Source organism: Pongo abelii, chromosome 14 (assembly GCF_028885655.2).
Source record: "Pongo abelii isolate AG06213 chromosome 14, NHGRI_mPonAbe1-v2.0_pri, whole genome shotgun sequence".
Taxonomy (NCBI): Eukaryota; Metazoa; Chordata; class Mammalia; order Primates; family Hominidae; genus Pongo; species Pongo abelii.
Window position 1 is genome coordinate 33,746,687 of NC_071999.2, and position 17,118 is coordinate 33,763,804.

The window sequence follows — 17,118 nt, forward strand, 5'->3', positions numbered from 1 at the left end:
AAGAAGGAATGATGAGAAAACACTCACTATAAAATAGTAACAGTGCCTAATTCTCAAGGTAAAAGAACCCCACTAAAATATTTCCTGATATAATGTAGAATAGGTGGAGAATCATTGGTGTATAAGTGCTCAAAAGTTTTTTTTTTGGGAGACATAAGACAGAAAAAAATTAGAATTTGGCTGGGCTCAGTGGCTCATACCTGTAATCCCAGCACTTTGGGAGACCAAGGCAGGTGGATCACCCAAGGGCGGGAGTTTGAGACCAGCCTGACCAACATGGAGAAACCCTGTCTACTAAAAATACAAAATTAGCCAGGTGCGGTGGTGCATGCCTGTAATCCCAGCTACTCAGGAGGCTGAGGCAGGAGAATTGCTTGAACCCGTGAGGTGGAGGTTGCGGTGAGCTGAGATTGCACCATTGCGCTCCAGCCCTGGGCAACAAGAGCAAAACTCCATCTCAAAAAAAAAAAGAAAATTAGAATTTCCAGTTATACATGTTACAAGTTTAAATATAACTACTGGGAGAAAAAAAAATAGTGTATAATTTTTACAACAGAAAATAAAAAACAATGGAAAGTTTCCCTTAGTCAATCCAAGGAAGGTAGAAAAGAAGAAAAAATGCATTGAAAAGCAGGACCAATAGAAAGCACAAAATTGTACGGCAGAAATAGGTTCTATTATATAAATAGTTGAAATGTTTTAAATGGGGCAGATTTACAAATTAAAAGATAAATGTCATCAGACTGAATAAAAATAACCAGATATTGCAAGCTTACAAGGAACATACCTAAGAAAGCACAGAAAGGTAAAATGATGGAAAAAGATATATGCCTCTTATTTACCAAAAGGAAGCTTCTGTAGCAATGCTTATAGGAGAAGAAAATACATTTTAAGGTAAATAGTTTTAAGGAAAGAGTCACTTCATAATTATAAAATATATTTTACCAAGAATATATAGCATTTCAAAACTTATTTGCCTCTAGTAACATAGCTTCAATACATATACAAAGCAGCAACTCACAGGATTGCAAAGAGAAATTAACAAATTCAGCATCACAGTGGGGGATTGTAATACTCTCAGTAATTGATAACTCATGAAGACAAACTCTTAGAAAAGATAGACTACTTGGATGGAAAAAATTAAAAAGCTCAATCTAAAAAGTCCAATGTAGAGCCCTACACCTAAATTAGAAGATACACATTCTTCTCAAGAACGTGGAGTATTTTTCAGTAGGCCACAAAGCAAGTGTATATCTATTTCAAAGAATCTGTATCAGACCATGTTTTCTGGCCACAATTAAATTAAATTAAAAATCAATAGCAAAAATATATCTAAAAAAGCCTCATGCATTTAGAAATTAACACACTTCTAAAATAATTCATGCGTCAAAGAAGAAATCATAATGGAAATTAAGAACTTTATAATTTAATGATATTGAAAGTATTGTAGCTAAAAATGTGTGGGAAATATATATGTGCAAAAAAAGACGGGAAATATATATGTGCAAAAAAAGATTGAAAAATCATGAGCTAAGTTTTCAACTTGGAAGTGAGAAAAAGAATAGAATAAGCCCAAAGAACATAGAATAAAGGAAAAAATAATAACCAGAGCAGAAATTAGTAAACTTGTAAAGAAAATACAGTAGGGTCAACAAAGTCAAAAGCTGGTTCTTTAAAAAGACAAAAAGGAGACAAACTTCAGGCTTAATGAATTAAGAAAACAAATATTAAGAAAAAAGTCACATCTAAACAATATTAGAAAAAAATGGCTATAACTATAGAAGTAGCAGGTATTTAAAACGAGTAAGAAAATACTATGAAGAGAGCACTGCAATGATGAGATATATATATATATATATATATAAACAACTTCATGCTAGTTGTGAAGGATACAGAACTGTCCCTTCAAGGAAGGACTCGCCTCAGTTCTTGGCAATGCTGTGAGCAGATTGTCTTGGGCCATCTGCTCCTTGTGTTTGCCTCACCTGCAGAGAGCCCCCTCGCCCAAGAATACACCTTCCCTAGAAAGTCCATAGCCAACGGTAGGGACATAGAGACCTTAACCATTCAGCCCACCCTGTGACAACTCTGAATGGGTCAGTCCTACATGTAGCAGTGTGCATGTAAATGTTTAATAACTGGCTCCTTTAAGGAAAACATCCTGATTTGTAGTGTTTGCTAATTTCTGTGGTGAAAATACATCCTCCATAGATGATTTCAAGCTACCAAAGTAATATCACTAAACGTGAAGTTGGGAATAGATGCAAAATAGTACACTACCACATAGTATTTCCATCATACAGCTATGCCAGTGGTAAACAAACTCAACACCGGCCAGGGGGAGGTGGCTCACACCTGTAATCCCAGTACCTTGGGAGGCACAGGTGGGAGGATCACTTGATACCAGGAGTTCGGGAGCAGACTGAGCAATATAGCAAGACCCAGTCTCAATTAAAAAAACAAAAACGAAAAAACCTCAACAGTGTACTTTACTGTTCATGCAGTAATTAGGGAAGAATGAGTTTTGAGTATTCACTTTGTTTTCAATAAATGTAATTGTAGGTTTATATAATTTAATCTTTAATAATGGCTGTTTTAACAACTGATTCACAAAAATTTAACAAGTGATGCTCAGGAGCTGGTAGGAGCAGGCTCAGCACACCATTCTGTATGTGCTCCAGGGCTTCCTGTAGTTAGGACAGCGGCTTTGTTGGACTTGAACCATGGTTCAAACTCTTCCTCTGTCCAATCCTGGCTCCCATCCCTTCCCACAGGCCCTGACCCCTAATACCTAGCTTGCTCTTTGGTAAGTCAGTCGGCTACCCAAGTGTTATTCATGACTTGCAAACGCCACTCTATTCTTTCTTCCTCAGGCTTTTCCCACTGGCATTTCATCGTTTTGGAATTTCACAAGGCAGATGCCTCTATTCTACCCACATGTTCCTCAGTCCGGTAAGGCCTTGGGAAAAGGCTCCAGCAGACACCTGTGCTGCCCTGCACATCTCTTTGGCTCCCTCTCAGCCATAGTTCTGATGGGTGCTCCCTGTGAGTTGACAATGTCTTATCTCAAGGATGTGGCTATGGGTCACTCTGATTCTCTGCCTAGAGCCTTTTCTAAAGCACTAGGCGCCTTTGGGAGTTAAAGCTCCACAGGCAATTCCAATCAATGGAGAACAGGAGCCCAGAGGGTAAATGCTCGGCCCTGTGTCTTTGAAATGACCATCGTAAGCTCCTCAGAGATCCAAGTGGTATTATGTCCTTGTGTGCCTGTTACATATAACAGTGGCCTTGAGAATATACTTTTAAGTTGCCTTTTATACTTCTCTGTCTTAACATCTCAATTTCATCATTCCTGCTTCCTGAGATCACCTTCAAAAATAAACTATCTGGCTGGGCGTGGTGGCTCACACCTGTAATCCCAGCAGGATTGAGAGGCTGAGGTGTGTGGATCACGAGGTGAGGAGTTCGAGACCATTCTGGCCAACGTGGTGAAACCCCATCTCTACTAAAAATACAAACATTAGCCATGCGTGGTGGCAGGTGCCTGTAATCCCAGCTACTCAGGAGGCTGAGGAAGGAGAATCACTTGAACCTGGGAGGTGGAGTTTGCAGTGAGCCGAGATTGTGCCACTGCACTTCAGTCTGGGCAACAGAGCAAGACTCCACCTCAAAAAACAAACAAACAAACAAAAAACAATAAAAATTAACTATCTGTATCCAAGTCATTCTACCAGTCTCTGCTTTGGGAAGGAATCTACACTATGATGCTTGATACACTATGATACTTGCTGATCATATATATATATATATTTAATTCAAGAGAACATTCTACTCTTCCTTTCACAGCTTTTTTTAAAAAAAATTTAATTTGGCTGGGCGCGGTGGTTCATGCCTGTAATCCCAGTACTTTGGGAAGCTGAGGCGGGCAGATCACTTGAGGTCAGGAGTTCGAGAACAGCCTTGCCAACATGGTGAAAACCCATCTCAACTAAAAATACAAAAATTAGCCCAGGTATGGTGGCATGCACCTGTAATCCCAGCTACTCGGGAGGCAGAGGCAGGATAATAACTTGAACCTGGGAGGTGGAGGTTGTGGCGAGCTGAGATTGTGCCACTGCACTCCAGCCTGGGCGACAGAGTGAAACACCATCTCAAAAAAATTAATTTTATTTTAGATTCAGGGGGTATATGTGCTTGTTTGTTACATGAGCATACTGGAGATTGGGCTTCTAGTGTACCCATTACCTAAACAGTGAACACTGTACCCCATAGGTAATTTTTCAGCTCTCGCCCCCTGCCCACCCTCCCCTCTTTTGGTGACCCCAGTGTCTATTATTTCCATCTTTTTGTCCATGTGTACTCATTGTTTAGCCCCCACTTATGAGTGAGAATGCATGGTACTTGGTTTTCTGTTTCTGAATTACTTCACTTAGGATAATGGCCTCCAGCTCTATCCCATGTCACTGCAAAAGACATGATTTCATTCTTTTTGATGGCTGCATAATATTCCATGATGCATTAATATATGGGCCACATCTTCTTTATCCAGTCAACTGTTGATTGACACTCAGGTTGGCTCCATGATTTTGCCATTATTCTTTTCACAGTTTCTAAATACAGCATAACCAACTGTTAAAATAAGACTTATCTTGGAATGCTGCTAGGTGGGCCAATAGATAACAATGCCAGTTTGGGACCTCTGAAAAGCAGATGTCAAGATAGGATTAGATGTGCCAAAATATTTTAAAGAAAACACCTGTGCAGGATAGTGCAGGAGGGAGAAGGAGCGTGGCATGCAGGTGAGGAGTGCCTTCTGACTGCAATACAGGTCTGACACTTGTGAATGGAGAGAGGGAAGGGAAGAAGATTGGGTAGGAAGAGCTCCAGACTGCAGCACATTCTGAGAAAGCCCTGGTAGGGTGGTAGGAATTCCAGAGCAAAGACTGCCCACTAGAGGCAGAAAGGGCATAGCTCTAGTGCTCTCACCATGTTCAGTTGTGAGCTGGAAACAGCTGGGGAATGTGTGACCTTGGTATGAGCTCTGTGGTGGATCCAAATGTGTGACAGCTGAAGGCTGTCAGTTGCTCAAGCTTCTAAGATCTCAGGGGATCACCTCCCTCCATGCCACCACACAGACAGGTATCCCCACACATAAATCCACATAAATGGAGGTATTGCACCATCTTTGTAGGATTTGCTAAGTTAGGGTTCTGCCACCTTCAGACCAAATTGAAGGAAAGGAGCGAGCAATCAAGGGAGAAGGTTGGTGATGAGAACGACATGGTGCTGACAGGGAGAAGGAGGACCCACCCACTTCATGCAAAGAAAGGCATGCTTCCAAAGAACTACTTGGAGAGCCTGGCATGTGTCATCTGGAGTGTGGGGACATGCATGAACCCAGAGATGGCTGAGAAGCTTCAAGGAAAGAGGCTGGTCAGAGCTGCCTGTGACCAGAGAAGAAGAAAAAAGTACTGCAGTGACAGTGGCCTGCACTTCTATAGCGTGATGGGCCAAATGCCAGTTGGTGTCCATGGGTCAGCACGCACGTGGTGGAAGGTAGCTGGGACTGACTGCCAGGGCATGGTGCCCTGCAGAGGGCCTGAGTGAGGTTGACCACCAGTGAAGCTGAGGCTGAAGTTGCACGGTCAGAACCCCACCCTGCCCAACTTGAGAAACCAGTGGTTTTTTTTTTTTTTTTTTTGAAACGGAGTCTCGCTCTGTCGCCAGGCTGGAGTGCAGTGGAGCGATCTCCGTGAACTGCAACCTCCACCTCCCGGGTTCAAGCGATTCTCCTGCCTCAGCCTCCCGAGTAGCTGGGCCTAGAGGCATGTGGCACCATGTCCAGCTAAATTTTTTGTATTTTTCGTAGAGACGGGGTTTCACCACGTTGGCCAGGATGGTCTCGATCTCTTGACCTCGTGATTCATCCGCTTCGGCCTCCCAAAGTGCTGGGATTATAGGCATGAGCCACCGCATCCGGCTTCTTTTTTTGACAGAGGCTTGCTCTGTCGCCCAGTTCGAATGCAGTGGCATGATCTCGGCTCATTGCAACTTCCGCCTCCCAGGTTCAAGCGATTCTCCTGAGGAGCTGGAATTGCAGGTGCAGGCCACCACACCCAGCTAATTTTTGTATTTTAGTAGAGACAGGGTTTCACCATGTTGGCCAGGCTGGTCTTGAACTCCTGACCTCAAGTAATCCACCCGCCTCAGCCTCCCAAAGTGCTGGGATTACAGGCGTGAGCCTCCGTGCCCGGCGGTGGAACCAGTCTTCACAGAGCTAGCTGGGGAGAACACAGAAGCAGGAAGCGAAGGTCGTTTTCCTCCTTGCAGGCTTCTGAGCTTGGGTCAGGTTGGGGTCTGGTGGGTGGTGGGAGGCGAGTGGGGAAGGCTTGAATGGATTGCGATTAAAGTTTTGATTTGGATTGGGCTGGACTTTTTAATATCAGCAAATCTGACTGTTTATGAACACCTGAAAGTGACAGGAAAAGCTATGAAATTTGCCCTAGATTCTTCCAGGGGAGAAGGGAGAGCTTCTGGAATAATTTTTAAAGACAGTGGTCTGAAAAAAAAAAAAGTGCCATTTCATGATTTCCCTTCACCAAGTAGTCCAGTTGGTTAAAAAAAAAATTAACTGGCATAAAGTATTGCTTAACACAGTGGTTTGGAACGACATCCCCTAAAAACAAAAAACGCCAACCTAAATAGTGCAAAGACCAGCAACATCTTTTCATCTTTATAATGGTAAATCTTTATTCCATTGCTGTTTGAATCAGTCTGCAGAAGTCCTCTGGTTTCGCTTGCCTTTTCAAACCTCCAGGTGCACCGCGTAGGGGAGTCTGAGCATTTCATGGAGGACTGGAAAAAGGTCTTTGAGAAATCATTAATTAATCTATTTACCATAAGAGCAGTCAAGGCTCGCTGGAACCCCTCGGACAGTGGGGAGGCACATTTGGTGCTCATTAAACACAGAAATAAGCTTGCTTCTAGAAAGAAACGCCTGCCTTTTGCACAAATCTTTTCAGAGACTGGCTTTGGGCTCCTGTGAATCAGGCACCCTAGCGTCCTCCAAAGTTCTTCCCGATGCTGAACCCCAATGCCTCCTGCTGCGCCTAATTCGAAGCGGCGCCCTCTTCTGTTCTGAGCGGAAAACAGCGGAACCCATTCCTGGAGGCCTGCCCTGGAGCGGCCAACTCATTCTTACTCCTTTCTCCTGGGGTCTCCCGACGCTCGGGCACCACGGTGACCAGCGGGGCAGCCGCCCGCGCCGCGCCCGCCGCCTCCGGAGGCTGGGGCTGGGGCTGGGGCTGGGGCTGGGGCTGGGGCTGGAGCTGGAGCTGGGGCGGGCAGGCGCGGGCGCAGGAGCCGGCGCAGGGGCCGTCGGCAGAGGGCGCTGCGGCTCCCGGCTGTGGGGCTGCGACGCGGAGCGCGGAGCGCGGGCTGGGAGGAGGCGCCTGGGTCTCGGCGAGTGCGTCTCCGGGCGGCCAGGAGGGGGTGCGCGCATCAGCTGCCCCGCGCCGCCTACCGCTCGGGCCCGCTCGCCGCCCGGCCACTGCCACCGCGGACGGCACCTCGCAGGCGAGGCGCGCCGGCTGCGTGGCGCGCTGCGAAGGTTGGGCTGGGCGGCCGCCGGCCCCGCGGCTTCTCTTTGTCCAGGCGAGGCGGCTAGAGGAGCAGCCGCGGCGGCGGCGGAGCCGGGAGCGCCTGGGCGTCGTGCGGGTGGCTCCGGTCCCCGGCTGCGCCCCGGCGCTCGAGCGGGGGCGGCGGCCTGGGCGGTGCCTACGCCGAGGTGAGTGCGGGGGCGCGGAGCGGGGCGCAGCCGCGGCGCGGGCGTGGGCGGGCAGAGGTGATAGCGAGCGCCTGCGGCTCCAGGTGCGGGGGCGCCCCTCGCGCTCCACCTGCGCCGCCGCCGCCGGCTCTCAGGGCAAGTTTATCTCCCCCTTTCTGCGGAAACCCTTGACCGCTTAGCGGAGTACAGACCTGTCGGTAAATAGAAAACTCGAGCTGGAGAGGAGGAGGAAGCAGCGTGGCGGAACCTGGCCCGAGATGAGCGTCTCCGTGAGGGCAGTGGTGGCCTCTTGGACATTACATCTTTCTTGGCTCTTTTTGACCCAGGTGAGCGAATCCTCTGCTGCGCGGTCCGGCGGGGTCGGCTGGCTCTGCTGCCCGCCCTCTGGACCCGCCGAAGACAGGTGAGCGGAGTTGGGGCGCGCGCAGCCGGGCTCTGGGCAGCGCCGGGCTGGTTCGGCTTCTCGTTTCCAGAGCGCTGATGCTTCCTGCCCACATCACCTGCTCTGGCTGAGGGACTGCAGCTCTTTTGGCACCTTTGCGTGCTGCCAGGTTCAACACCCACTGCTTTAGAGGCGTTGGTAGGTTAGTTAAGGCGAGTTCTCCCCTACCCACCCCCAGCTTTGGATAATTTGGTCTGAGTCTTCGTCTTAATTTAGTATGATTGTGTTATTTCCTTCAAGCTTTATAATGGTAAAGCAGTGAAGCGGCTTGCTACATCCATTTTTTTTTTTCATTCTGAGCCTGTGCACAGAAGGAATTACAGGCACACAAGTGATGTTACTACCATTCTATTTTAAATACAAACACGGAAAGAAGTACTCTTGGCAGGATACCAAAGGCGCCTGTACTCTCTGTTATATAAATGCTTAAAAAAAATTTGCTCATTGGTAAAGTTATGTGTGATTACCAGGGCACCTAAGAAGAGAGTGTCATGCTTTTAGTTTACTTGGAGATAAGCAGTGGTCTTAGCTTGAGGTACCCTTTTAAGATAATATAGGACCCTATATTTAAAAAAAGTCATTAGGTAAAATTGTAAAGCATTAAAAAATTGGTTTTGTAAAGTCTATTATGAATTTGTGAGAATTCTTTGACTACTTATTGATAAAAAGATCCTACATATATACTTTCTAATTTTCAAACTATTGAATGATTTTATTTTTATCTCTGATGGAAACAATAATTGTGAGTTGCCAGTTATTAAAGATGTGTCTCTGTTTCCCTTCCCTTTCCCCAGGCCCCAAAACCAGTACTCACATTTATGGCTATTTTTTTCAGGTAAAAAACAAAAGTAGAAAACATCAGATATACTGATGGCTGGGAACAGCCCTTGTCCCTCCTCCACCCAGTATTCTGTTATAATTGGTCTGAGGTGATACCTTGATACCTGTAATGTTAAAAAGCTTTTCTGGTGATTCTAACGTATAGCCAGGGGTGGGACCCATTGTGGAGCATTGTATTGTCACTTTTTGTAGCCTATGATGTTGCTACAGTGGTTTAAGTAAGTCAAAAATACGTTGTTAGAAACATGGGAAGAAAAAAATGGTATTGGAAAGGGGACACATCAGAGAATTACAGCATGTAGACTTTTGTGTTTCGTCTAAATGCTCTTTCTTGATTTTCCTGCAAAGAGTAGTTGATGATTATCAGGGACCCATAATTCCATGTAGAATGCTTATGGGAATCTTAAGTGATATATTTCATTTGCAGAAGTACCAATGAAAGTTGAGTAGTAGTGGCAGGATATTCCTTTATGTTTACACGGTAAAGTAAGTCATAGGAAAGATTATTTTCCGTATCAAATTAAAAACTTTTACTATAAACTAGTAAATTAAGTGCAAAAAGTTTTTATTGTTTTTAAGGTCAGAAAGAAACCTGGCCTCTGAGTCAGTGTTTTCTGTCTACCTTATGTAATCCCAAATATCCAAATCTAGGAGCAGATCTTATGGATGGTTTATGAAGGCTTATGTAAGAGCTATGACTGTGCTTTTGGTACTCCATTAAACTCCCTGTTTTGGCTATTACATAATTGACACGGAACTAGACTGTTAAAGCCAAAATCCAGGAGGATGCCGAAACCCACTCCGGCATATGCACTTTTATAATGAATTGCTGTTGCCAAATTAGAGGGAACAGCAGGGATGGCGGTTTGTGAAAGAGAGGTAAGAATAGCGTCTGGGGGATTGATGTAATAGAAGACTGTTATGCTTAGCGATTTTCTAGAGATTTGAATGCTATGGCAGAAACCTCTCCAGTCCTTTCTATCTACAGCAGAGGCAGATTGACTGGGGAGCTAATGAACCTAAGCCTCAGGTCCCTCCGTCACAGAGGCTTCTTTGGAGCCCTCTGGGAGGGGCATTGGCAGTGTGTTCATGTGGTCATCCCTGAGTTTGTATTTGTACTTTTGGATTTTTTTTTAAATAAGGAGAGTACTCTATCTTCCCACCCCCCAATTATATAAACCCAAGGTTCCACAGACCCTGAATCTATCCCTGTCTTCAAACTTGTGTTCAAGTATTAACTTATAAAATTGCTTATTCTTAGTTTAATTTTTGTCATCTGAAAAGATAAAAAAAATCTGTACAATATCATAGTTGACTTGCTGAGAAAATGTAAACTGCTATAACCTAGAGCTGTATAGAGCCACTGAAATCAGGCACATACCTGGAGAACTAGCTCTTTGCCTCATGATCGCACACACATGGGACTGTTTTGGATCAGTGTGTGAGCTGGAGGTGGAGAAGAGTGGAAACGGGTTGGGGAAGGGAGGAAAGTGGGTTAAAGCTCTTCCTCCTCTCAGAGGCAGGATGCCAAGGGGAAAGGAAGGAAAAAAACCTATTGAAAGATGCTTCATTAATAAAATGTTAATAGGAACAGATAGCATCAGGTCCGTAGGAGATCCTTCTGTAAGCTCAGGATTGGTCTCTAATACGAATTTTCAACAGTAAGCAAACAAACTCATTCCTGGAAAATATCCTACAGGAAACAAATGCAGGTTTGGAAGGACTGGATGAGTATCAGCTTGTTCCCATTAGCAGTTTTTATGAGCAAGTGGGAGGCTTATAATATCTACCACACACATGTTTGAAACGAGTTGTTGAAAAGAGTCAAGGAGTTTCCCCTTTTCTCTGAAATGATTTCTACTTCTTATGTGAATTTGGATGCCTTTAGATCTTATCATCTTGACCCTTCCCACCAACCCGTATACCTTGTCTATCAATTATCCATCCATCAGTCATCTACCTACCATCCACCTACCCATCCACAGAGACTCTCTTTTTGACCAAACTTTAGTCAGGCTCCCCTGAGCCCTCTTCTAAACTGGGCCTCAACCTTGTCCTGTAAGAACTGCAGCTTTCAACACAAACAATTTTGTCTGTGCTCCCACCCTCCAAGGGATTTGAAAACACTGTAGCATGGTGTATTAGCCTGTTCTCACCCTGCTGATAAAGACATACCCGAGACTGGGTAATGTATAAAGGAAAGAGGTTTAATTGACTCATATAGTTCAGCATGGCTGGGGAGGCCTCAGGAAACGTAGAATCATGGTGGAAGGGGAAGCAAACACGTCCTTCTTCACATGGCAGCGGGAGAGAAAAATGAGCAAAAGGGGGGAAAACACCATATAAAACCAGCAGATCTCATGAGAACTTACTATCACGAGAACAACATGAGGGTAATTCCCCCATGATTAAATTACCTCCCACCTAGTCCCTCTCATGACACATGGGGATTATGGGAATTATAATTCATGATGACATTTGGGTGGGGACACAGCCAAACCATATAACATGGCGTCTAGCAGCCTAAGGCCATGTGTCTGGGATCACCCAGCCTCACTTGCATTCCTACCTAGAAAAGCTCAAGGCTGCCCCAGAGAATTTATCTTTTGTTCTAGCCCACACAAATGATAATAGGCCCCTGACTTTTATTTTGTTAGATCGTTTATTAAAAACTTACAATTGTAATTCTTTCTCTATGCCTTTGAGATATATGTGTATCTCCTACCACCTGGAGTGTCTTCCTCAGTGTCTGTGAGCCATTCCTTTGAAGTGTAATCATCAGGGAGGATAGGGTTCTGTCCTCTAGTCTCTGTAGATGGGTAGGAGCCTAACTTTGACAAGTGCCATTTAGCAGTCACAGATGGCCTAGTCTCATTGGCAAGCCCCCTTGCCTGATTGCTGTAACGTTGTATGTCCTTGACCCTGCTTGAGCCCACACACATTCTCATTTCTCCTCCCTACTTCCTTATTCTCCCTTTAAAACACCCAGTCACCTCTACCTGAATTGGAGTTGAGCTCAGTTCTATACTGAAGTCTCCTTCTCTCACTGCAGTTGTACTGGGTAAAATGTGTCTTTACTGCCTTTAACCAGTGTCCAGCTTTTTTTTTTTTTTTTTTTTTTTTTAAACACCATCCAACAAAAAAGTTTGAGTTTCTCCATAGACCAGGCACTTTTACATATTAGGTATAGAGCAGCAAATAAAACAGACAAAAGCTGCATCCTTGAGGAACTTACAGTGTAATGGAATGAATCAGATGAGGTTAAGTACTTAATATATCAGGTTTGGATACTGCTATGGAGAAAATAAATCAGAGATGGGGGAGCAGGAATGGGAGATGGGGAATTGCTATTTCAAGTAGTGTGGTCAGGGGATGCCTCACTGAAAGGAGATGTTGAGCAGAGCCCTAAAGGAGATGGAAGAGTGAGCCACCTGACCAGAGTGCAGCTGGCATTTGTGGGGAGCACAGGGAGGCAGCTGCAGGCCACAGTGGGGGAATCTCATGCTCATGGCCAGCTTTTCCTCACGACAGCAGCCCCATCTCCCACTCCAGCCACCTGAGGCTGCCCACGAACACTGGTGTTGTTCTTGGGGCCTTAGTAGTATGGTGGCTTGGAACTGAGGACCTCTCAGGGCATCAGAATCCAGCCTAGACCATACCTGAATAGGAGTAAGGAAGGAGAGTGTATGTTTTCAGTGATGGCTCCCACTGGTTTGTCATAGGAAAGAGGCTGGGGGCAAGCTCACTCCAGCCTGGATTCCCTGCAGTCACCCTGGGAACAAATGGAACTATGATGTATAAAAGATGTGGACAGTGGGAACCACACTGCTCTTGCTCGAGGAATGTCTTAATATCAGGAACCTAGAACAACTTTCTGAGTTGAACTGAGCTAGAAAGAATCCCCAGCTTAAGGGGAACTGGGGTTGGTTAGGGTTTGAGGAGGGGAAATTACTCAGTCGTTGACTGAGGCTCCTGCATGCCCAGATGGCTTCTGTACATCTGCTAACCAGAACAACACATACACACACACACACACACACACGCATACACATACACACACACGTACACATACACACACACACACGTACACATGCACACATACACGTGGACCTGGCAACAGGCTGTCATGAATTTCTCAGTGGAGAAGGTGAAGAAGCCATTGGGGAGCAGCAGCCAGGGCCTGTCTGCTGGTTTTTAGTTACAGCCTTTCTATACTCATGGGGACAGGGGTATGGAACCAGGATGGGATAGCTGTTTCATTTTTTAAGCTGTTAGCTTGTAACCATTTTAAACTCCCAACAACCAAAACAGAAATCTCTCATATAGGGGTTCCTTGGATTGTTTGCTGGTGGGTAGGGAGCATCACAGCCGCTTGAGCAAGCATATGCAGCTGGCATAGGGGAGGTGGCATTTATAGGAGTCAGGTGTTGCTGACTCTTCTCTGTGCCTGTCATGACTTCATGTGGTCTCTTACTTTGCAAGCTTCTCTCACGTGCCCTATTGTATTTGGAAAATGGGGGACTTAAGGTCATTCCTGGGTATTTGATCCTCTTCTTTAGCTTTTGTAAGTGGGCCTTCTTCTAATTGGTTGTGTATATTCTATATGTTGGTTGTATGACATATAACCAATAATTGATATATAGAAAGCTATTCTAAAATGTAATGTAACCAAGCACTTTTCAAACTCTTATTAATTATAACTTTGTTTTGTGGTTATTTTCCTTGGATTTTCCAGATAGATGGTCATATCATCTGCTAAATAAATAAATAAATCAATAAATTTAAAATAAATGGTTAGATGAATGAATAGATAAAAAAATGATTACTTTGGTCTCTTTATTTCTATTTTTTATTATCAGTTAGACTAGATAGAAGAAGAGACTGTTTATCTGTTGAGAGATTTTAAAAACAAGATTATTGTATTTCAGCCAAATGTACTTCCCTTGTCCCAGAGAGGATAGGCTATATGATCTCTGAGGTCCTCTCCTTATTAGTCTTTTTACTCTGTTTACTGTAGACACATTGTACCAGTATGTTCAGTTCCCATAGAAAAACAAAACAGTGTTTACACACAGTCATTATAGATAAGCCAGCAGTGTATGTGATTAGGGCCAAACCAGTATTGATGACTGCCTGATACTGACTTTAGAAAGTTTGACTCACCTTGCAGAAATGAAAAGCCAACATAATGCATTAGCGTCTATGAAGACTGTAATAAGGCAAATACATTTGTCCAGAAACAGGCTGATATTGATACAGTGATTTTAAGTGCTTTTCCCCAAAAGTACAATAGAGAAAGCAAGGAATATAGAGCCTTGGATTACAATAAATGATAATAAAACAGCAGAAGCAAATAATGAACACTTAATAGGGAGGTTTATTTTCCACACTTCATCAGATTGCTACTGCAAAGTACTAATCTAAAAATTTAATATGAACACTATCTCTGTAAATACGGGAGAAGTAATCTCAAATCATCCAGAATTAATTATCTTTGTGCTAAGCTGTTTGACATTACTCATTGAAAATAGCTTCTCAAGACAGGCACTATTTTTCTACACACAAATAATTGTGTTCTCAGGTTGGAAATGTTGCCACATATTAAGCCAAACACATTTTTTTGCTTCTAATTCTTATATTACTATCAGTTTATTTCAGGGGAAGTTAATTTGAGAATTGAAATCATGTAGCAGAATAATTTTGGTTGAAATTGATGTTTCTAAGCCTGATGTATTTTCCATTAGTGTTACATGGTATCATTGGAAGTTTGTACAGTGAACATGCCAAACATTAGGTTTAGTTTTCTGAAGACTCTAGCAAGTATTCTTTTTTTTTAAAATCCACATTGTATTAGTTTAACTGGCAGGTAGTAATTAGTTTTATATTGAGTGAGCTAATTTGCCACTACTGGCAGATTTTGAAGTTATTTTTAATATAAATACATTGTCGTCTACCCCCAAACTTTATACTGAAATTTTTCTGCTAAATTTTAGGATTATAATTTTGATAATGGCCCAGGATATTGGAATAAAATATAAATGTGAGTTAGCATTAATATCTCAGTTTAGAGAATAACAATAAAAGCAGGAATGTGACCTGCAGCCACATTTCTCCGGTAGCGGGGGAAATTCAGCCCCCAATATTTGACGTGGGTCCTTTTCTATTTTCCGTAAGTATTGACCGGTCTGAGAAATAAAGGGAAATAGTACAAAAGAGAGAAATTTTAAAGCTGGGTGTCCGGGGGAGATATCACATGCTGGCAGGTTCCGTGATGCCCCCCAACCCGCAAAACCAGCAAGTTTTTATTAGTGATTTTCAAAGGGGAGGGAGTGCACGAATAGTGTGTGGGTCACAGAGATCACGTGCTTCACAAGGTAATAGAATATCACAAGGCGAATGGAGGCAGGGCGAGATCACAGGACCGGGGTGAAATTAAAATCGCTAATGAAGTTTTGGGCACGCATTGTCATTGATAACATCTTATCAGGAGACAGGGTTTGAGAGCAGACAACTAGTCTGACCAAAATTTATTAGGCGGGAATTTCCTCGTTCTAATAAGCCTGCGAGCGCAACGGGAGACCGGGGCTTATTTCATCCCTTATCTACAACCGTAAAAGACAGTCGTTCCCAAAGCGGCCATTTTAGAGACCTTCCCTTGGGAATGCATTCTCTTTCTCAGGGATGTTCCTTGCTGAGAAAAAGAATTCAGCGATATTTTTCCTATTTGCTTTTGAAAGAAGAGAAATATGGCTCTGTTCCGCCCAGCCCACAGGCAGTCAGACTTTAAGGTTATCTCCCTTGTTCCCTGAACATCGCTGTTATCCTGTTCTTTTTTCAAGGTGCCCAGATTTCATATTGTTTAAACAATTTGTGCAGTTAATACAATCATCACAGGGTCCTGAGGTGACATTCATCCTCAGCTTATGAAGATGACAGGATTAAGCAATTAAAGTAAAGACAGGCATAGGAAATCACAAGAGTATTGATTGGGGAAGTGATAAATGTCCATGAAATCTTCACAATTTATGTTCAGAGATTGCAGTAAAGACAGGTGTAAGAAATTATAAAATTATTAATTTGGGGAACTAATAAATGTCCATGAAATCTTTACAATTTATGTTCTTCTGCCATGGCTTCAGCTGGTCCCTCTGTTCGGGGTCCCTGACTTCCTGCAACACTCCAGGGTCAGCAATAGAGAGAGGCTAGTTGGGGACTTGCCTCAGGTACAAAATTTAAGGGACACCGAGACACTTAGTAATACAAATAAAAATTTTATGCAGTTTAGAAAATCAAGATTAATGCAAAAAATCCTTAATGAACAAAATATCAAAATTTTAAAGGAAGACAGGATCAGTATTACCGAGTTTTCCTTTTGTGTCAGGCTCCAGTTTGGTTTGGAACAGCACTGTTACTGAGCCTATCTATAAAGTTTTAATACTTTGTTCATCATGGATTTTTTACATTAATTTTGATTTCTTAAAAATATTGCATGAATATATTATTTATCTTGGAACACATCTGAATCAATTGGAGTAAAGACATTCTGAAAAGTCTCTCCTGCACAACAACGATGAAAGCACTGGCAAAAATATCAAAATAAACCATTTTAGAATGGTGGAAATTAATGAAGGGTTTATAACAATCTGAGGAATATTTATTCAAGAAAAAGGACTGAATCTCAGTAAGAAAAGTGAACTTTGTCATTTTTAAACTTACCTTATTCCCATTCCTTCCTCCGCAGCTCCATTGTGGCCTTCAAAACTAATAGCCTAAGTCAGGCACAGTGGCTCACACCTGTAATCCTAGCACTGTGGGAGGCCGAGACAGGCGGGTCACCTGAGGTCAGTTTGAGACCAGCCTGGCCAGCAAGGTGAAATGCCATCTCTCCTAAAAGTACAAAAAAAATTTATCCAAGCATGGCGGTGTGTGTGTGTAATCCCAGCTACTTGGGAGGCTGAGGCAGGAGAATCGCTTGAACCCGGGAGGTGGAGGTTGCAGTGAGCTGAGATTGCACCACTGAACTCCAGCCTGAATGACAGAGTAGGACTCC

At 43.6% G+C, this 17,118-nt stretch overlaps 1 protein-coding gene across 4 annotated transcripts in view; it reads left to right on the forward strand.

Annotated features, from left to right (window-relative positions):
* The first annotated feature begins 7,463 nt into the window (after nucleotides 1–7,463).
* MTUS2 (microtubule associated scaffold protein 2) overlaps nucleotides 7,464–17,118 on the forward strand; it is a 688,859-nt gene continuing 679,204 nt past the window's right edge. For 2 of the 4 annotated variants that reach the window (XM_054528635.2, XM_054528636.2), the window contains exon 1: nucleotides 7,840–8,112. The gene's annotated coding sequence lies outside the window, so the exon portion shown is untranslated. Of the gene's footprint in view, nucleotides 7,787–7,839; nucleotides 8,113–17,118 lie in introns of those variants that run through there. The other 2 variants (XM_024257582.3, XM_054528634.2) reach the window with 2 other exon arrangements.